General features: G+C 37.3%; 1 protein-coding gene across 3 annotated transcripts in view; it reads left to right on the top strand.

Annotated features, from left to right (window-relative positions):
* Cntnap5 (contactin associated protein family member 5) overlaps window positions 1-22,910 on the top strand; it is an 826,603-nt gene that overhangs the window by 519,381 nt on the left and 284,312 nt on the right. The gene's annotated exons all lie outside the window — the stretch shown is intronic.

The raw sequence follows: 22,910 nt of genomic DNA, 5'->3' as shown, positions 1-22,910 counted from the left end.
TTTTGTACAGCACAGTATGGTCACATAGCCATGTGCCACTTTCTAATTTTAGAACATTTCAGTGTCCCCAAAGAAACCCCATACATATTAGCAGACATTTTTTTATTCCTAATGTCTAATCCCTAACCCCCATCTCCAGACACCATAAGTCACTAATCTATTTTATATCTCTATGGACTTGCTTAATTTGGACATTCTGCAAAAATGGAATAAGGCATGTGTGGTTTTTGTGACTGAATTCTTGCATTTAGCATAGTTTTGTCAAGGTTCATCCATGCAGTATGCCTCAGTAGGTCATTTCTTCTTATTGCTTAATAATATTCCACTGTATGGATATAGCACATTTGCTTATCTGTCAAGTGACTGGCATTTGAGTGGTTCCAACTTCTTGAGCATTTTGAATAATGCTGAAATGTACACTCACAGATGAATTTTTATGTGGTTATATATTTTATTTCATTTAACCATATACCTACAAGTGAAATTGATGGGTTACACTCCCTTTTCTCTTTAAAATATTTTATTTAGAAGTACATTATATTAAGGGGCAAACAAAAAAGTCCGGGAAATCCCTATGAACCCTTCACATGCAGTTTCCTCAATAATACCATTTTGCATATCTTTGGTACAATATTGAAAAGCGATTGGCATCGGTGCAGTAGACAAAGTTTAATCAGATTGTACCATTTTTACAGACCCTCAGTCCTATGTGTGTGGTTCTGTGCCATGTGTAGATTTGTGTAATCACCATCACAAACGAGATGCAGAATGGCTTACTTCCAAGTGCTCCCTATGCTGTCTTTTTACACTCACACCTGCCTCTCTCATCCTCTATTCTTAACCCCCAGTATCCACTAATCTGCTTGCATTTCCATTAACCTCCTTCTGAACAATGAAAATGCTACAGAACCTGTTTCTATTCTCAAACTGTACTAGCTATGTGCATGCTAGGACATCAAAAGATTCACTTTCCTAATTTAATCCCCTGATGTATTTTTTGAACTAATTTCAACAATCCCATTAGTTTTAGCATTTTTTTTCTTTTTTTCCCTGAAACAAGGCCAAGGCAAAGTCCCACAAACCTACTCCACAAGGGGTTTGATGAATTTAATTAAATAAATGGCTGTTAAATGCAAAATGCATCACAAGCATTTGCCTAATTTCTAGAATTAATTTGATCTTATTTATGTCTGTAAGCTGTGTATGTAGATCTGTAACTAATTGCAATTATGTGGTAAATATTATATTGCTTAGGACACAGGGAGCAAGGAAGGAAATCAGGTAGAAACATTTTTAAGACCTTAAAAAATGTGCTGAGTAAAGTTTCTGGTCTGTTCCTATAGTTTTACAGTAGGAATATAAATGGCAGAACAGGAAAACTATAGCTCTGACCTTGGTACTTGAAAAGGTGAGGTCTAAATAAAACTATTTTGCTGTCTGAATACTATCATTATCTTTAATGAGACTGAGCATCACAAGGACATTTCAAATTGTATCTTAAGCAATAAATTAGCTGCCAGAAGTATATTCAGACTATTTTCTTCAAATGTGAAAACAGTGATCTGTGTGCCCTGTCCAGCTACATTATACATCTGTTCCTATTAATATGAAATCTATTTGAAAGGCCCTTAATGTTTCTACCTTTGTCCTCCTCATTGAGGAACTCATAAAACTTTGCATGTACTCCTAACAGTAGACCTTCAAATGTACCACTAGGTTTGCTGGTTGATATTTTTAATGGAGAATAATTTTGTCATCAATGAAGCTTCTATTGTTTTTCCCTCATGCTCACATGTTCTTCCCAACAGAAAACATGAGGATCCCCTGGATGACTGTCAGGGCTAACTGAGAATTTGTAGAAGGCATCAGGGCATCAGGTCATTTTCTGTTCTTCTGATGGAAGTCTCTTTAGCTTCTCAGCTTGAGTTCTACTAGGTATTGCAAGGAACAAAGGATTTGCTGTGCAATCATTTTTTTTTTGTTCAATTCAGCTTTTAGCACTAATGGGGACATTCAAATCAGTATTCATTAAATGGACACCTTAAAGGTTCAGAGAAAGATCTTTGTGATATAAGAATTCATGGTCTAACATGGGAGATCATATGTCTTAGAAATAAGACTCCCAAAGATCACTGGGGTCACAATTGAAGACACAGAAAGAGAATTGTCTCAGCAAGGCAAAATTTACTTCTGCAGAAGGGTGTGTAAGCACATGGGCACAGCAAGTACATGGAGCAGACCATAGGTCAGCACTTTTATCCCTGACATGGGGGGCCCTGCCCCCTTAATGCAGATTGATGGGCTCAGGTGCACAGTCTGCCCCCAATTAGCTAGTGGTACCCTTGGAATTTGGGGGTGGATTAGGTAATAATTTTTACTTGAAAAGAGATCAGGGAACAAGAACCCAGAACTGCAAGCAGCTAAGATGGCAATACACTTTGATAGAAAAAGACCTCACAGTTCCCCCTTTATTTTCCATTTGTTTCTTCAAACTCATTTAACATTATCTGACTCTCTGTTTCAGCTGTATACAACAATAATTGGTATGATATGGAAATTGTTTAGTTAGGGCAGTTTCTATGAGTTTAAAATTAGTCCCCATATATAGGGTATAATGCAACACCCAAATTGCTCCAAATACAAGGAGGGATGTTAAGATTGAGGTCATTGCTCCTTTCCATTTTCCAAACCATTGCTCTAGACAGTTAGTAAGGAGGTCATTTACTCCTGAGTTCTTAGCCACTTCATTTGACAGAGCTATCAGGCCCATCTGGAGCTGTGTTGTTGGGGATGAATTTATAGCATTTGTTCCCAATCAGAACACATACCACTCTTTTTCTGATAGAAACATGTCTAGAAACATTCAGTTTTCCCATGCCATCTTATTGGTGGGCCTAATTGTTCTGCAATTCCCCTCAGTGCATCCCTAGTATAGTTGACAAATCTCTGCTGCTTACAATAAATATAGTTAATCCAGTCCACATTTTTATTAATAGTGGATCACTAGAATAGTGCTGATTCAAATCCTGTTGCTATCTGGTTCTTGCTTTAAATTCATCAGGGACTCCTCATGGGACCCCAATGGTATATATAGAGGTATGGCAGTCAAACAACCCTCCAGGGAAACAAGACTTCATTTTTGTCTTTCCTTGGTTAGGGAAGTTTTGGGTTTTCAGAATGTTGGGGTGAAAGAGATAGCCAATTGAGCTAGAGTGCAAGTCCCACTCCATTTGACTGGAAGAGTCTCAAGTAAAGGTCCATCACAATACCACCAGACATCTGTCCTGGCAACAGTTAGAGCAGAATTATTGTTCATCTGTCAAAAGATCAGCCTCCACTGCACCTGGATGTGTTTCCCAGGAATTTTAATCCCTCCCCCAACTCTGAGAGGTACATGGTGTAGTTAGAGTTTTAGGGTGGGGGTCTAGTCAACCAGTGTGGCTTTTGCCCCCTAGAATCTTTGACCACAGGAAACAGTAGTGACAAGGTCATACAAGACTCATTGCCCCCAGGCCGTCCTTATTTGGAAGAGTGTTATTATATAGTTCAATTTATGGTCTGAGGTCCATCCTAAAGAGAAAGGGTCCACTTGAGGCTCTGGTCTTCCTATTGCACACAAATAACTTCACTGCTGTTTAAGGTACAGACAGAATATTTAACCCATTTCAACCAGGCATTAGTTTTAATTAACCAGTTTTAATAGTGATGGTCTGTTTTTATAATCTTTAAACTCCACTAAAGTTACCTCGGCTTGGTCACTATTAGGTTTGAGGAGTGTCATTGGAGATAGGGGCCTATCATCAGGAGATGATGTGATTATAGTATTTTTAATTAATCTCAAAAGGAATGTACCTATGGGGTCTGTTCCAGAGACATGGGCTCTCAATTCATACTATCTCAAGATGGAAGACTCTATGGTCATGGTGTGTGCATGGTGTGTGGGTCATCTATGACCAACAGAAGGGGGTTGCATTGATAGAGTTGGCAGTTGGGGAGAGAGGGCTCTACTAATTTAGATATTACTTTGTAGTTGTTTCCACTTTTCCTTCCCATAGGCTGATGAAGTCCAACCCTTATACTGTGCAGTGAATCCTATGTCTGACCAGCTCTCAATGGCCCCATCTAAGTTTTTATTAAAATCATCATGATAACCCTCTCTTAGGTCAGGTATATAATCTGAGCCCAGAATTATTGTCCCTGGGGATCAGCACAGAGGAATACAAAGCATGCATCAAACTTAACAGTCAAAAAAGATGTTTGAGTGACATCAATGGTAAATACACAGTTTTCTAAGTGAAAAAGAGAAAATAGTCCACTATAGTCTGTTTAATGTTACTTATGAATAAAAGAAATTAAAAAAAAAGAAATGTGTATAGTCCAGAAAGAATTTAGAATTTTGCAAAGGAAAATAAATAAATAAATAAATAAAGTTACTTTGGTGTTGCCAGGCTCTGAAGACACAGTCCATTGTTCCTCCTCAGGAGCTCATTTTATTCAGGTGTAATGGGTCCATCCTTTCTCAGCAGTACATACTACAGTCTCGGTAGCAAGTAACACCTCGTAAGGTCCCTCCCAGGATGACTCAAGATTCTCTCTACTCTAAGTCCCAGATCAGGATGTAACCTCCCAGTGTGAATGCACCAGAAATTCAAGTGGTGGAATCTGGGCCAGCAGTCCCTGTTTCTTAAGGGATGATAGAGCTGAAGAGAGTCTGAGCTCATGATTTCAGAGAAACTGATCCATAAGCAAAGATTATATTCCAAAAAGTTATAGTAACAGCCTCACAATCAAATATAAAGAAATGTCTATCTTTATCATAAACAAATGGTGTTTCTTGAACTATGGCTTTTGAAATACATTTTCTCACAGCTGGGATAAACTTATAGGCCTTTAAGGGGAAGAGGAATGCCCCCACAGCCTGGAGTGCCCTTTACCCTGAAATAAGTTACATTTGCTTCCCCATAGGAAGCAATAGGATGCATTGCTTTTTCCTTAGTAGGGCTGTTAATTCACATTTTTACCTTTAGAGTAAGATTTAACAAAGCTTGTAGACCCTTACAAGCTTAAGGAGACAGACAGTGTTAGTGCCCCAGATAGAATTATTATATTTTTTAAATTGACCAAGTGTTGGTCACTTTAAAACTTTTATAACTTTAACCCCATAAACTTTTGTACAGCATTTAAATGAAATTTAGACATGCATTCCACATATTTTTAGAGTGATAAATGTGTTAAAATCACTGAAAAGACATTCAGTTAGGATTCAGTTTCCTAAAGAGTCAAAACCTGATGAGTTCCATAAGCAGTATTTTGACTTTAGGAAATCCCATAGATAAGTCTTAAATTACAGCCAACTTAATTACACACATAAACTTTTATAAACTCCACTATCATACACTTTTTTAGACTTACTCAGGACCTTTATGCGACATTCTGAACCTTCTGATGGTTTGTCCTTATCCTTCCTTATTGGAACAATCTTTAGAACAAAACTTTTCTTACAAAATTCTTTCTCATCCAAATGCACTCTTTCTCCCTTTAAGTTTTTTCCAAACACATACTCAATACCTTTTTATATCCTTTCTACTCATTGACTTCTTGACTTTGTAACTTATATTTTAAAATAACTTTTATAAGAATTTTAAATTTAAATAAAAATTGTCTTTTCAATTAGCCTTGCTTTTACTATATAGACCCATGAAGAATGACAATTTTAAACTATTTGTTTATACAAGTAACTTAAAGACACATCCAATTATGAAAGAGTTGAATGTAGGGCAGGATGAAACAGATCAAGATTTCTTCCCATAAAATAATGCCTATATTTTAGTTAAACCTAGTTGAGATAAAACCTTGAAAACTTGTTTTTTCTAAAAAGTAGTAGCTGAAAAGGTGAGGGAGAGAAGAGAACAGATTCAGCAATTCCTTTATATTAATTCTTTAATAAGAATCATTTTAAACACATACATATGCAAAAAAAGTTTTAAATTAAGCATGCCATAAATGTCACTTTAAGCATGCATAGATGACCTGGAATTCCAGAACAAGCATAAATGCAAAACTAATAGACATACACACAGAAACACATAAAAACAACTAAAATGCACTCATAGAAAAACCTTTTAAACCATGCAATAAGTTAGGATTTTCTTTAGGGTAGCAACAAGATAAGCTCAGGGCCTTTTGTTTTTATGCAAATCACAACAAACCTTTGTAAACCTTCTGTTTTAATATGTTCCATCCCCTCTCTGCTAAAGACCAAAATAGAATCCAAATTTCCCTGTCAGACAAATTGCAGAAACTCAATATCAGTTTAAAAGTAACTCGAATGACTCAAAATACCAAAGTTGCAATTGGAGCCATTTAAGGCCCAATTCTGAGGCATCTTAATGTTAGCTCTGCCCATATGTTAATATATTTTTAATCCTTTCTTTTAAAAATTTCACCCATTTAATAGTACCCTTAGTGCAGTAAGCAGCTCTCATAAAATCTTAAGGGAGAATCTCCAGGACTGCATTTTCTTCTGTGCTGTCTCAATTTGTGCCTGAAGAAAAAAAACAGAAGAAAGAAAAGACAGAAATGGAGCCATGCGTATCTACATCTGTTCCCTTTATTTGGAATAACTAATATAAACCCTTAAGGACGGAAGTGTCCTTACATCCTAATGAGCATGATTAATTAAGCCTGCAATGATTTTTATGGAGGCGTCCCTTTTTAATCATTGCACCTCCTCAGTCCTTATTGCTGGGTCCTGGACTTCCCCATCCTCTAGGGGTCCCCTTACTAGGCATATTGAGACACAGGACTAGGATCAAAGAGTGAGATCTTAACTTAAAATGGCCTCTTTTAAGACCTCAGATTTACCCTTAGAGGGTGCATTTTAAATAACCTCTAATAATAGTTTACCTGTGGTACAGCAACTTTGTTATTAGTTAAACCTTTTAAAGGAAATTTAGGGAGCCTAGTTTTGGGTGGAAAGCTGCCATCCTGCATCCTCCAGAAAAAGGATACAGAATGTACAAGTCCAGCCTCTTAATTTACACCAAAAAATTCTTTTAAAATCAGAATCTGCATGTCAGACAAGAAAAAGAGATTACATCTCCAATGAAACTGGTGATGTCTGAATATCTTAATAAGCATGGAAAAGGTAGAGTGAATTACTCCACTGACAGTTAATTTCAGGGAAGAAGTCCCTTATAATCATAAAAGAAAGAAAACCCAAATGCCTTATTGAATGCATAACAGAATCTGAGAAGGGGGCTGCTTGTTGCCTTTTAGCTCATGTAACAACCTGAAATGCTAAGGTCCCAATTTAAAAAACATGGGCATTTGTAGGAGATAAAGAAAAGCTTAGACAGGAAACTGAAATTCCCTCTCTAGTGCCTCCAGCCTGTGAGCACATGAGGTAGAGGGCATGGGTCCATAATCCTGCAGTGATCTGGACATGATCTGTTCCCTCTCCGGGTCTTGACATGTCTGTGATGGGAAAAGTGTCCCATCTTGAAAGCAAGACTTAAAGGGGTTAACTGGCAGTAGAGAGTTTAGACAGATTTAAAGACTTAGAATTAGGTGGAAAACAATCTAGGAGAGAAGCAGCTGCATTCTCAACCACATGCTATTTAGATTACTTTCACCTTCCTTAGAACTCTTGCTGTATTCTTCCCATCTTGGTCCACCTGGTTGGTGAGAATGCCTGATAGATGCTCAACCTCCCTAACTTCTTGGAGGTTTTTCTCACACTACCCCATGCACTATGTCCATCCAAGACTGATTCCCTCACAGGACAATATTCAGTTGGTGGCACTACTTGGCAATAAGCAAGTCAGTATAAGCCCCCAACTTGGTCATATGAAGTTGCCTGGACATTGACGGAACTGCAAACTGGGACTCCAGACTATCCCTTTGTCTCAGATACTTTTCATTCTCTCTCACACAACCTCTGAGAGCCTCATCAACCACCAATGAATACGTTGCCAATCAATGGCATTTCTTAACTTCCTTGGTCTGTGCACAGAATTTCTTGGTCACTGCAGTGCTTACTAAGGCCCTTTTTCCCTGCATTGCCGATATAATTTAGGAATGAATTTCCAGTCCAAGAGCACCAGTTGCCCAATATATCGAGGCCCCTGCAACAAGGTGGAGGGACGTATCTCCTTCTGGGGTAGGTGCTTCCAAGCACCTCTCCTGGATGGAATTATTCCAGATGACCACCCAAATTGTTAGAAATAAGACCCCCAAAGACCAGTGGGGTCACAATTGAAGGCACAGAAACAGAGAACTATTGCAGCAAGGCAAAATTTACTTCTGCAGAAGGGTGCACAGGCACATGAGTGCAGCAAGCACACGGAGTAGACCATGGGTCGACATTTTTATCCCTGACATGGTGGGGCCCTGCCTCTTTACTCAGATTGACCAATTTTGGTTATACAATCTGCTCACAATTGGCTAACACTACATTTGGAATTTGAGGGTGTGGCAGGTAGTGATTTCAGCATGAAAATGGAGCTCAGTGAGTAAGAATCCAGAACTGGAAGCAGCTAAGATGGTGGCACACTTTGATAGAAAAGACTGTTTTCTTCACATAAGGAGGAGTCAAGGATGACCATGCAGAGTGATGGATACATAGGGGGTGCCCTGAGGAAGAGGAAAGCTTCATAGAGGAAGGAGCCTGGGATTTCCTTTTAAAAAACAGACAACTTTTTCTTGTTGTTTCATTTTTTGCTTTTGTTTTAAAAATATTTCTTTTTTTGTTTGTTTTGCTTTTATTCATGTATTCACATGTGCATACATTTTTGGGGTCATTTCTCCCCCCCGTCCCCTGCCATCACCCTCTCTCCTTCTCCCTCCCTCGCTTCCAGGCAGAACCTGTTCTACCCTTATCTCTAATTTTCTTGAAGAGAAGATATAAGATAAGAAAGACAAAGCATTTTTGCTAGTTGAGTTTAGGACAGCTATACAGAAAGATTCCTAGTATTGCTTCCATGTACAAATGTGTTACATCCCAATTCCATTCACAATAGCCTCAAAAAAAATCAAATACCTAGGAGTAAACTTAACAAAGGATGTGAATGACCTCTAAAAGGAGAACTACAAACCCCTGAAGAAAGAGATCAAGGAAGACTACAGAAGATGGAAAGGTCTCCCGTGCTCATGGATTGGTAGAATCCACATAATAAAAATGGGTATACTACCAAAAGCAATCTACATATTTAATGCAATTCCCATCAAAATCCCAATGACTTTCATCACAGAGATTGAAAAATCCACCCTAAAATTCATTTGGAAACATAAGAGACCTCGGATAGCCAAGGCAAAACTCAGCAAAAAGAGCAATGCAGAGGTATCACAATACCCGACTTCAAACTATACTACAAAGCAATAGCAATAAAAACAGCATGGTACTGGCACAAAAACAGACATGAAGACCAGTGGAACAGAATAGAAGACCCAGATATGAATTCACACAACTATTCCCACTTTATTTTTTACAAAGATGCCAAAAATATACAATGGAGAAAAGATAGCCTCTTCAACAAATGTTGCTGGGAAAAGTGGTTATCCATCTGTGAGAAACTGAAACTAGATCCATGTTTATCACCCTATACTAGTATCAACTCAAAATGGATCAAGGACCTAAATATCAAACCTGAAACTCTGAAGTTAGAACAGGAAGGAGCAGGAAACACTCTGGAAGTAATAGGTATGGGCAAGAACATAGATCTTATACAGCAAGCCCTCTTGTTGAAACTTTGTGCCAAGCAGGATCTATCCTGCATCCATCTAGTGAACACCCACTTGGCTTGTAAAGCTTATAATATATATTACATTCTTTTATCTGGCCAGAAAGGATGATAAATTCATAATTATGTGAAATGTTAAGAGTTCCTAAGTAAAACCTACAAATTAAGGTCTATTCAAATAAATCTTGTTTATGGTCCTGTCCACTCTGCTTCTTCATTCTATGTAACCCTTTGTGACAAAAATACTATTTTTTTTTTCAAAAAAGTAATAAATACAGAAAGAAAGAAACTCTTTCCTCAAGAAACACTAGACAATCACAGCTACTTTCTCCACTTTCATGTTTTCTCATACCATGCATTCTGGAGCTCAGCTTGTGGTTTTATGTGCAGTCAGATTTCATGGCTTTCAAAGCTGAATGGTATATCATTGGATTGTCACAATACTTTATTCAACTAGTCTTTACATTACATTACTTTACAGAAGGCTTCTGTCTTTTTGTTAGTAGAAGTACTAGTAGGAAGATAAACTTATGAGTATGTTATGCACTTGCATTCTTTGTTCATCTTCTTCCCTCCTTCCCTCCCTCCCTTCCTTCCTGCCCCCCCTCACCCCTTTCTCTTTATCTCTCTCACTCAGCCAGGCAAGGTGGCTTACAACTTTAATCATAGCCAACTGAGAGGCAGAAATTAGAAGGATCATAGTTCAAGGCAGCCTGGGGGGAAGTTAGTGAGAACCCATCTTGAACGAATTGCTGGGCTTGGTGCTGTGTGCTTGTCATTCCAGCTATATGGGAATCATAAATAGGAGAATCAAGGTCCAGGCCAGCCTGGATATAAAGCAAAACCTCATCTCAAAAATAACCAATGCAAAAAGGGCTAGAGATATGGCTCAAGTGGTAGAGTGCCTTCCTAGCAATAGTGAAGCCCTGAGTTCAAACCCCAGTACAGCCAAGAAAAGAAATAGAATTTCTGGGTTGAAGTGTAAATCCATGTGTAATTTGCAAGATTACACATTTAGCAGTTGTATGATTTTGGATTCCATTCAGCCATACATATATGTACATGTGTCTGTATATTACATATGTATCAATATATATGGCTGTGGTATATATACATATATAGGTATATATATATATATATATATATATATATATAATATATATATTAGAGTGCCTTTTCCTCAATAGACTTATCAATGAAGAAAGTAGTCAGTATTTTGGATCATCACTTATTTGATAAGTGAAAAAATGGCATCTCAATGTAGTTTTAACAGGCATCAACTTTATTACTGGCATGGTCAGACATATTTTCATTGACGTTACAATTATTTGCATTTATTTTCAGACTGCAATATAAATTTTATCTGTCCCAGGTGGTCCATCTGTTATCTATAATTTTAGTCTATAATATTTTTCAATATTTGAAAATTTTTATTTTTAATTTTTTTTTGCATTCACTTTTAATAAAATAAATTCATCTGTTTTATTTTGGAAAAATTTCTTTCAAACTTTGAAACATTTTAGTTTTTGCTGCCTCTGGCTTATAAAGAAATCCAGTGTTGTTTTCCTCTGTTATATGTATTTTCCATTTTAATATTTAAATCTGTGATTCATTTGTACTTTCATCCTGATGTGTAGTAAAAAGAGTACATCCAATTCTATCTTTTCCTATGTGGCTTCTCAAAGATCTCAAAATCATTTACTAAGCAGATACATATTTTTCCTACTGATCTGAGTTGTTGCCTTTATTGCATACTAAATATCCATATACACTTGGTTAGTGTGCCAGGAAAGCAGTGAAGGAAGAAGGAATCCACGAACAAAGAGCACAACTTACTTCCTGGAACAGTGAGTGGATTGAATGTATTTATTATCTTCAGTTACTTCTAAAGCTACACATAAATAATAGTAAATGATTTTTTTAATGGATTTGTTAGTGGCTGACCAGAGAAGCACCTTGCTACTTATTATCTCCAAACCTGAAAAATTAGTGATGGGGTTTCCTGCAAGCTTTGAAGATGCACTTGGCCAGGAGTTAGGGTAGGTCTTCTCCAGTAACAGCTAATTTGTCTCTAAAACACTAATCACATGTGGCAGAAAACAGATAATAATGTGACCAATCCACAATACTGCCTCATGTTCTGTTCTATGCTCAGAAGCATAAAATAAGTGTATGTCCACATCCCATGTAAAATGTCCCTTATGGGGCATGCTAAATTGAACTTAGAGAAAGAAATGCTGAAAATGTAGTTCAAGATTGGCTTAATTTGACACCACAACCTAAGTCCCCACGATGGCATAACCTGTCAATGACTCAAAGAAAACAAACATGGGAGCACATATACACATGCACCACACACCCCAAAACACAAACTGGAAGAACAAAAGGCAAAAGTGATAAGTGCAAGAAAACGTTGAAAGATGGAAAGTGACAAATCAGGTGACAGACAGCTGTATCCCAATTTAGACATAGAGGAAATCAAAGAAACCAACAAATCTACACTGCAAAAGTCCCCAAAGGCATAAGACTTGGAGAACTTAGCCAAAAATATTTTCTTACTATCATCTTGAATAAAATTTAATTTAAAATTATCCTTTTTATTTCTCTGTCTTTCTTCCTTTCTATCTAGTATATTTGACTTGATTCAAATAAGGTCCACACACAGCATTTGCTTGATTTGTTTTCTTCGTTCCTACCCTTTTAATAAGTCATTTATTTGTTGAACAAATAAAGGTAAATATTCTCACAATCTGGATTTCACTAACTTCACCCTCATATGTGCTTGAGTGTGGAAAGCAGATTATGAATAGCCTATGAGAACTGGACGTAAGCACGGCGAGATACAGCTTAATTGCTTTCATCTGTAGGGTGAGATAGGAGCATCCCAGGTCACAAAACAGAAAAAGCACCACAGTTGAGTCTCTTAAGCTTGCATTCAGAGAAGCAGGAATGCTGGTTTCTCCTCTTACAATGTCACACCCCTCCCCAAGAGTCTTTGCTCCACCCAGTTTGCCACTGTTTATAAGAGGTCCACTGAAGGAGGGATGGGGGCTTTTTGCTTTTGGGGCTTTGGCTTTTGCTTTGGGCTTTTGGTGTGGGAAGCTTTTGGAAGGGAAAAGATTTACTGAAGGGAAAACAATTACTGAAGGGAAAAGAATTGCTAAAGGGAAATTGCTGAAGGGAATAGTATGGCTAAAGAGGGGTTGATAGAAAGTCTGCACTGAGAACTTTAAAATTGGCCTTCGAAAGCTAAGCCAAAGAAAAAACTTTAACATAGGCTTTAGAAGCTAAAGAAAAGCCAGAGAACAGGGGACAGTGCAAAATAGAGGATTGAGACTTTGCAAGTCTGAGCACTGAGGCTTTAAGAAAGCTAAAGACAGAATGCTAAAGGAAGCTGCAAGTCTGGGGGCAAAAGACTTTAAGAGCAATTTAGCTAAAGATAATCTAAAAGAAAACATGGGGCAGTGTGAGTCTCAGGAAAGAGGTTTGAAGCAAGGTTTTTTTTTTTTTTTTCCCTTTTTCTTTTATTATTCATATGTGCATACAAGGCTTGGTTCATTTCTCCCCCCTGCCCCCACCCCCTCCCTTACCACCCACTCCTCCCCCTCCCTCTCCCCTCCCCCAATACCCAGCAGAAACTATTTTGCCCTTATTTCTAATTTTGTTGTAGACAGAGTATAAGCAATAATAGGAAGGAACAAGGGTTTTTGCTGGTTGAGATAAGGACAGCTATACAGGGCATTGACTCACATTGATTTCCTGTGCATGTGTGTTACCTTGAAGCAAGGTTTTTAAGGAGGCTTTAGAAGCAAGGTTTTAAAGAGCTGCAAGGTGTAAGGCCTTAGAGAATACAGATAGAGAAAAGAAGCAATGAAGGTTGGACGCCTCCACCCGAGCACCCAACACACCTGACCCCACTTTCTGTTTGTCTGTCTATCCTGTGTCTTTTCTGAATCTCCAGTTGCCCCAGTGAAGCCCAGTTAGGTTCAGTAATAACCAGGAGCAAGAGAGAAAGCTCACTGTAACAAGGGAGGGAGCGAAAAACAATGCCCCCTCCACTTAAGTATATATTTTTTCCTTCATCCTGAAAACTGAAGTTTAAGTCTCAAAGCTTGATAAGATTCAGCTTCCATTTGGGGCAAGAGAGAGTTTTAGGGAGGGCTCTGTTCTTATTTTTATACCATGTTAGAGGAACCCTGATAATCACTCTTACAGAGGTTAATACTTATTGATCCAGTAGCTGATTTTTGCAAATTGAATCCAACCATAAAATATACTCCCTGAACTTCTCACAGTATGACTACTAGTCCTGGTTGACTTTGTCCTTTTATTTCTTTGGGTATTGCACAAAGGTGGCTTTGACATTTTTTTAATGTAGTCCCAACTTGTTTACAGTTTCTATTTCTGTGGCTTCAATTACTGGTAGCCAATGGAGTCCAGAAATATGGACAGTACACTGAGATAGTTTGAAACAGAGAGAAGGAAAGAAAAAAAAGAGGGAAGGAGAGAAAGAGATTGCATTTATATATCTTTTATTAAACTACATTGTTATGATTATATTTTGTTGGTAGTTACTTTTATAATCTTACTGTGCCTCACTTATAAGTTAATATGAGTAATTGTATGAATATTCTTCTGATGTCAAATTTTTCTATCACATTTTTTCCTGTGCCATTTTGACATGATTCCAATTTTTTATTTGAGGCAAGACAAAATGTTCTGACTTCAACATGCACTTTCCTGCTCCAAACATTCACTCAATAAAACCCTTGCTCTTTTTTGTGGGAAATTTTATCTAAAGACCATTGTATGGTAGATTACATCTAGCATTCTCAGTGATCTAAATATAAAAAGGTAACATGACATAAAAATTCAAATAATGAGTTCACACTTATATCACTCACTTGAATTAAGATTGAAGAATTTTATATAATTTTGGCACTTCATATTTAATAAGGCAAAAATTTTAGTTCTATTGAAAATAAGGTATTTATTTGTTAGCTTTTTCTTGCTGTGTAAAATAATTTCATAGTAAAACAACAATATTGTCTGAAAACAAAAGTAGTTATAAATTTAAGATTTTTGTCATACTTGTTTTTATTTTTTTGTATTGCAAATAGGATACATTGCTTACCCTTATATAAATACTTGTCAAATTACTATTTGTAAAAATATTTTATTTTCATATTATTGTTGTACTGAGAGTACATTGTGACATTTATAAAAGTGCTTGCAATATAGCTTAATTAAATTCACCCCTCCATCATTCTTCTTTACCCCCTTGCCCCCAGTCTTAGAATAGTTTCAAAATGTCTCCTTTTTTCCATTTTCATACGAGTCCATAATATTTTTACCATATTAATCCTCCTACACCCTGTCCTTAAATCCTTCCCCCTCCCTCTAGTACCAACCCACCCAGATAAGATCTGATTTACATTCCTATCTTCATTTTTGAGAAAAAAAGACATTTTTGTTTAAGATATCTATACAAAGGGTTTCATTATGACATTTCCATGTATTTATGCATTGTATATATGCACTGCATTGGCTCATCCCCTCCATTTTCTCCTTTCTACCTTATTGCTCTTCTCATGGTGATTTAAACAGATTTAAGAATTCTATATTCTTTCTTGTATAAAAAGTGTTTCACCCATATTCACCTTCTTTACTTCTTTTAGCCTCTCTTTCTTGTTAATTCCCTCCCCTTAGCATGACCTGTTTTTTTCATTCTTGACCATTTTAAATATCAAGTTTTTAAAATATGTAAGATTATAGTAATAATAAAAACATTCTCATTACCCAACTTTAAAAACTAGTAGAGAAACACTTCAATGTGTTGAAACTGATGAATTCAAGGGAAAGCAACAGACATTTATATTGCATTTCCTGTGAAATCTTACAATTTAGGGAAATCAAATAAATGAAGGATGTTTCAGATCTTTGATTAATATCTCTGAATCTTTGTAAAGTATCCCCACTACCAGATCAAGAAGGAATGTGTGAGTGCCAGCTTTCCATCACTGTGACAAAATACCCGGGAAAACTAACTTAGAGGAAAGGGTTATTTTGGTTCATAGCTTTGAATGTTTCAATCCATGACTGATTTCATTTGGCCTGATTGTTGTGGGCTTCTGGCAAGGAAGACTGTAAAGGCAGGAACACATGGTGGAGTCAAACTGTTAGCCATATGGCCAGGAAGTAAGGGTGAGAAGAGGACACCAAACCCCTTTGAGTGCATATTCCCAATAACCTAAAGACTTCTCCCTATGTCTTACCTCCCAAAGATTCCACCTCCTCCAAAAGTTATCACTGTGGGCACCAAGCCTTTTACACATGGTCTCTGGAGAATATTTTAAAGCCCAGACTCTAACAGCGTGATAAAATTAATCATTTCCCCATTGCTTTGTCTGTGTAAAATATCTTTCATAGGATTCATGTATAGGAATGCTTGTTGCCAGGCTTTCCTCTTTTCTATTTCCTAGTAACTGAGCTCCAGTTTAAGGAACATGTATATTATGAGCAGTAGGCAAACTAAGGTAATAAGTAATCCCCAGGTTCCAATGACTTAGCATAAATAATTTTATGTTTTCCATCACAGTGTAGTATGATCCTGCTCTATGAAGTCCAACAATCATGCAGTCCACCCCTATCCTGTAACTCCATTTCCTTTCAGGTTCTTTGGATCTGCTGTTTAGATCTTGGCTGACTCAGTGGTTTATTTAGGGTAATGGGGTATCTGCAAATAACATGTAATCAGAGACCTGAGAAGCACATGCCTTCTTGCTGCTCTGGGAGTCTACCATGTATGTTAACTCTTAGAGAGTGACAGACACATGAAGAGATACTGAAGCTCCTCAGTTTACTACCTGGGCATTCCACTGATCAGCGGATGCACTAGTGGCTCTTGCATGTCACTGAGCCTGTCCCAGAACCACCAAGCTAAGCCCAGCCTAAACTACTGACCTGCAGAATCATGAAATGGTTATTTTAAGTCATGTTTGGAGTGGATTATTTTGTGGGTGTCTTTGTTTCTGTGAAATGACAAGTGCCTAAAATACTGAGATTACAGATGAAAGAAACTAAATCAAATATTGGTAAGTATTGAAATTGATTTTGATAATATCTGGTTCATTTTACTACTCTCCATTTTCTTTCTATACTCTTGAAAGTTTCTGAAACAAAAAGAAGAAAATACTAAATCTTGATAGCATTTGAAAGAATTTCTAGTTAATTTGTTTACACTTCCTTTCAATGTTAGAAATTGCTCTTTTTTTCTCATATATAATTTTCCTTTCAATTATTTAATATATATGGTTTCAAAGTTAAAATATAATAAATCCAGAAGGGTCTAGCTTTTATCCTTGTCTTTATCCCCTAATTTTTTCTTTCTCCATATATACATATTTCTATTAATACACATTTCTATTAATTCTATGTGAATATTTTGGGAGATATTTTATATAGCAATTAGTGAATTTTGAGTAACATTAGTGTAACTAATGTAACACATTTGCCTAAATGATACCAAGAGACCATAATTAATCACAATATAAGTGCACTGGAAAGATGCAATAATGCAAAAGTGTTTATATTTTTGGGAGGAGAGTTAAAAAAACTAAGTAATCATCCTTCCTTATTGGTAAATAAATAAATAATGTATAAAAATGAAAAAAATGAAGCCATATATATATATATATATATTGATTTATTTATTTAAAGATATAATGTTCACTACCAAAAGAATAACCTGAGGATTTAAAGATACTGCCTCTGTGCCTAAGGTAGGTAGGAGCCTCTCTTGAATTTTTTTTTATAACAAACCTTGTAAATTATGATGAAAACTGAAAACGAAATAGGCAAAGAATTGGTCAAAAGAAGTAATCCCAAGCTTCATGGGAGTCAGATCAGGAGGATCATGTTTCCAGGCCAGCCTGGGCAAGAAACTTTTTTTTTTAATTTGGAAAATATTTTGTAATTTTAAGTAAACAGTTTTATCTCTGTCAAATTATATAATTCCTTTTTTGTAATTGTCAGTGCTGGATTGGGGTACATTGTAGCATTTACAAAGTATCTTGCAATGTATCAAATATGTCCTACTTGAATTTACCTCCTCCACTGCTCTTCTTCATCCCTCCTCCCACGATTCCCAGAACAGTTGCAACAGGTATCATTTTTTCATTTATATACATGTATATACATTATTTGCCCCATATTCATTCTCCTACTCTCCCCCCCATTGCAGAACCTGTTCTCCAATTTTGTACAAGAAAAAACATAAAAAGATAAAAAAAAAAAGAGAGAAACATGAGATTTTTGCTACTTTGAGATAAAGATAGCTTATACAGGGAGTTTGCCTTTGTTGTTTTCATGCAAAATGTGTATTATAGTGTAGCGAGCTTTCTTTTTGTCCTGTTCCTACCAACCTAACTGGCCTAACTGGGGGCAATGGGAGATGCAGAAAGGACAAACGATAGACAAACATGCATAAATTTGGGGCCAGGTGTGCTGGGCATTTGGATGGAGACAGACAGCAGCCTCGTTGTTTCTCCACTCTACTGATCTCTTCTTTTACTTTGCTTCTTTTCTCTTATTGTTTAAACCCTTGCTTCTAAAGTCTTTCTTCTCTATTCTTTAAAGTCTCTTGCCTTAGACTTTCACTGTCCCAGGTTTTCTCTTACATTTTCTTTAGCATAATCTCTCTTAAAGTCTTTGCCCTCAGACTTGTACTGTCCCATGTTCCCTTTAATCTCTAGCATAACTCAGCACTAGCAGCAGCAGTCAGCTGCATCATTCAGCAAGCAGCCCACCAATCAAAAAAACCCTCAACCCCCTTCAGAGAGTCTTTTATATCCAATAAACAAAGAGGTGGAGCAACAGTTCTCTGGAGTGGTGTGACATTGTAACAAGGGAAACCTGCATACTTCTCTGAATGTAAATAACAGGAAAAGCAGCTGAGCTGCATTCTCTCTCTCTCTCTTCTGTGCCTGGGGCCATGCCAAACTCAGTCTGCCATTGAGCACAACTGTGCTTATGCCAAATTCTTATAGGCTTCTCATATTTTGCTCTCCACATTATAGCCCCAAAGGGTTCATCTCTTCTAGTCCTCTTCACTCTATCCTAGTCCACTTCCTGTGATGGCCCTGGCCAGTTTGAGATTTCTATATTCATTTCTGTACAGTGAACACATCAACCACATTCAAGTTTTTGGTTGCCTTCCTTTGTGTTATCCCTCCCATAAGCAACCTTCCCTTTAGTGTGACCTGTGCCCCATAATATTGCTGCATTTGTTTTAGGTGTATAATCTGTATATGAGGAAGAATGTGTGGCTTTTGGCTTCTGATCCTGGCTACCTTCACTTAAGATGATGTTCTCCAGTTCCATCCACTTACCTGTGAATGACAAAATTTCATTCTCCTTTGTGACTGAGTAAAATTTCATTGTGTATCAATACCACATTTTTATTTTTTTATTATTTATTTATTTATCTATTTATTTTTATTTACAGAAAGCATTCTGTAAAATCCCATACCTATTTTTTTTAATTTTTATTTTTTTATTATTCATATGTGCATACAATGCTTGAGTCATTTCTTCCCCTGCCCCCACCCCCTCCCTTACCACTCACACTGCCCCCTCCCTCTCCCCCTTACCCCCTGGATACCCAGCAGAAACTATTTTGCCCTTATCTCTAATTTTGTTGAAAACAGAGTATAAGCAATAATAGAAAGGAACAAGGGTTTTTCCTAGTTGAGATAAGGATAGCTATACAGGGAGTTGACTTACATTGATTTCCTGTGCATGTGTGTTACCTTCTAGGTTAATTCTTTTTGATCTAACCTTTCCTCTAGTTCCTGGTCCCCTTCTCCTATTGGCCTCAGTTTCTTTTAAGGTATCTGCTTTAGTTTCTCTGCATTGAGGACAACAAATGCTAGCTAATTTTTTAGGTGTCTTACCTATCCTCATATCTCCCTTGTGTGCTCTCGCTTTATCTTGTGATCAAAGTTCAGTCCTCTTGTTGTGTTTGCCCTTGATCTAATGTCCACATATGAGGGAGAACATACAATTTTTGGTCTTTTGAGCCAGGCTAACCTCACTCAGAATGATGTTCTCCAATTCCATCCATTTACCAGCAAATGATAACATTTCGTTCTTCTTCATGGCTACATAAAATTCCATTGTGTATAGATACTACATTTTCTTGATCCATTCATCAGTAGTGGGACATCTTGGCTGTTTCCATAACTTGGCTATTGTGAACAGTGCTGCAATAAACATGGGTGTGCAGGTGCCTCTGGAGTAACCTGTGTCACAGTCTTTTGGGTATATCCCCAAGAGTGGTATTGCTGGATCAAATGGTAGATCAATGTTTAGCTTTTTAAGTAGCCTCCAAATTTTTTTTCCAGAGTGGTTGTACTAGTTTACATTCCCACCAACAGTGTAAGAGGGTTCCTTTTTCCCCGCATCCTCACCAACACCTGTTGTTCGTGGTGTTGCTGATGATGGCTATTCTAACAGGGATGAGGTGGAATCTTAGTGTGGTTTTAATTTGCATTTCCTTTATTGCTAGAAATGGTGAGCAATTTTTCATGTGTGTTTTGGCCATTTGAATTTCTTCTTTTGAGAAAGTTCTGATTAGTACACTTGCCCATTTCTCTATTGGTTCATTAGTTTGGGGAGAATTTAGTTTTTTAAGTTCCCTATATATTCTGGTTATCAGTTCTTTGTCTTGTGTAGCTGGCAAATATTTTCTCTCACTCTGTGGGTGTTCTCTTCAGTTTAGAAACCATTTCTTTTGATGAGCAGAAGCTTTTCAGTTTTATGAAGTCCCATTTATCTATGCTGTCTCTTAGTTTTTGTGCTGCTGGGGTTCCATTGAGAAAGTTCTTACCTATACCTACTAACTCCAGAGTATTTCCTACTCTTTCCTGTATCAACTTTAGAGTTTGTGGTCTAATATTAAGATCCTTGATCCATTTTGAGTTAATGTTGTTATAGGGTGATATACATGGATCTAGTTTCAGTTTTTTGCAGGCTGCTAACCAGTTTTCCCAGCAGTTTTTGTTGAAGAGGCTGCTTTTCTCCATCATATATTTTTAGCGCCTTTGTCAAAGACAAGTTGGTTATAGTTGTGTGGCTTCATATCTGGGTCCTCTATTCTGTTCCACTGGTCTTCATGTCTGTTTTTGTGCCAGTACCATGCTGTTTTTATCGTTATTGCTTTGTAATATAGTTTGAAGTCAGGTATTGTGATACCTCCAGCATTGTTCTTTTGACTGAGTATTGCCTTGGCTATTCGTGGCCTCTTAATACCACATTTTTAAATCCATTCATCAGTTATGGAGCATCTTAGCTGTTTCCATAGCTTAGCTATTGTGAATAGTGCTGCAATAAACATGCGTGTACAGGTGCATTTGTTATAATCTGATTCACATTCCTTCAAGTATATCCCTAAGAGTGGCAAATCTATGTTTAGTTTTTTGAGGAGCCTCCATACTGTTTTCCATAGTGGTTGTACTACCTGACATTCCTGCCAGCATAAAACTTTGCAAGACCCCACGTCAACCAATAACTGGGTGTGGTGGCACATGCCTGTCAGCTCAAGCTATGTGGGAGGCTTAGATTGGCCAGGCTAGCTTGGACAAAAAAAAGTTTGCAAAAGTATATTTTAAAGGAAAAAGCTGAGCACAGTGCTCTTATCTGTCATACCAACTACTGCGGGAAGAATAAAATAGAAAGATTGCAGTCAGTACTTGCCTGGGATATACACAACACCCTATCTCCAAAATAACCTGAGCAAAAAGTGCTGAAAGGCATGATTCAAGTGGTTGATTGCCTGCCTAGAAGCATGAAACACTGAGTTCATATCCCAATATGGGCTAAATAAATAAATAAAGTAATATGAAATGATGGGAATACTAAGTACATTTTTATCAAGTAAGTGCTGTGTGTCATATGTTGATTTTCACTTTTGATCCTTACTTCTTACTTGGACAGTATGAGGTAGGCTTTTTTTAGACCTGTAGGCAGATAAGAAAATTAATGATGTTGTAATCCATCATTGCAAAATTTAGCATGTGGGAAAACCACATCATCACCTGGTTTCTCTGGATCTGAGACCAGTGTAGCAGGGTAGTTCTGGCCCCATCTCTCCTACAGCCACAACCATGATGCTGGCCAGGGCTGCAATCATTTCAGGCCTGCTTTGTAGGGATTTACTTCAGGGCTCACTCTGCAGAAGCTTCTACATTTACTCCTATCAGCCTATTCACAGAACTCTCTTCTCTTATAGAAGGTGGCTTCTACCACAAGGAGAATTGTAGGAGCTCTCCAGATGGCAGCCACTGTCTTTTTACAATCTAATCTTGAGAATGACATGTATTATTTCTGTCACATTGTATTTGTTAGAGCAAGTCAACAGATACAGTGCAGTAGGAGGAAAAGTATGAATTCATGAACAGAACAAGAACACCAGAAAGTGTTCATCATAGGAGTTGCCTTAAGAGATGCCTCGCACAGCTGAAGTACATTGCCCAAGATTGTTAGTCATAGCTTCACCCTGCAAAACTACCCAATTTGATTCTGGGGGCCATATTCTCAACCACAGACAGATATTTTTTTGGGCCATATTCTTAACCACAGACAAATATTTACCTTTCATGAGATAACCACGACTCCTTGTACTTGATTATCATATGGAAGTGTTGGGGTAAGGAGCACACAAATATGTATTGAACTTCACATATATGACACAAACCCAAGTGCATTGTAGGGTTTTAACAAACTTACATATGCTGTTTCTTATGCTTTGTAAATAAGGCACAAACTATGACGTTCTCTTTTGCCTTCTGTTTTGGAAAGTATATAGGAAAGCAAAAGAAAATTCCACAAGTACAAGCATAACCTTGAATTTACTCTAATTTATAAAAAGTCAAACCCTCTCATGCTTCAGAACTTTGCTGGTAATGAGTTATTTGAGACACACCTCACACTTGATCATGACAAACTGCTGCTTCATATTCCTGGGATGGGGCATTAGTCACAAGGGGCAGGAGTCAGCTAAGGTGAGGAGCTTGTACTATATATTAGAAGCTGTTGGGAGCCACTGAAGTGTTTTAAGCATGGCTAGGTGACAAGGTTGGATATATTCCTGGGACTCTGAACTATAGTACT

The sequence above is a fragment of the Castor canadensis genome, chromosome 4, assembly GCF_047511655.1.
Source record: "Castor canadensis chromosome 4, mCasCan1.hap1v2, whole genome shotgun sequence".
In the NCBI taxonomy this organism is placed as follows: domain Eukaryota; kingdom Metazoa; phylum Chordata; class Mammalia; order Rodentia; family Castoridae; genus Castor; species Castor canadensis.
Note: the sequence above shows the minus strand (reverse complement) of the source record. Positions and strands in the feature narration are given on the sequence as shown.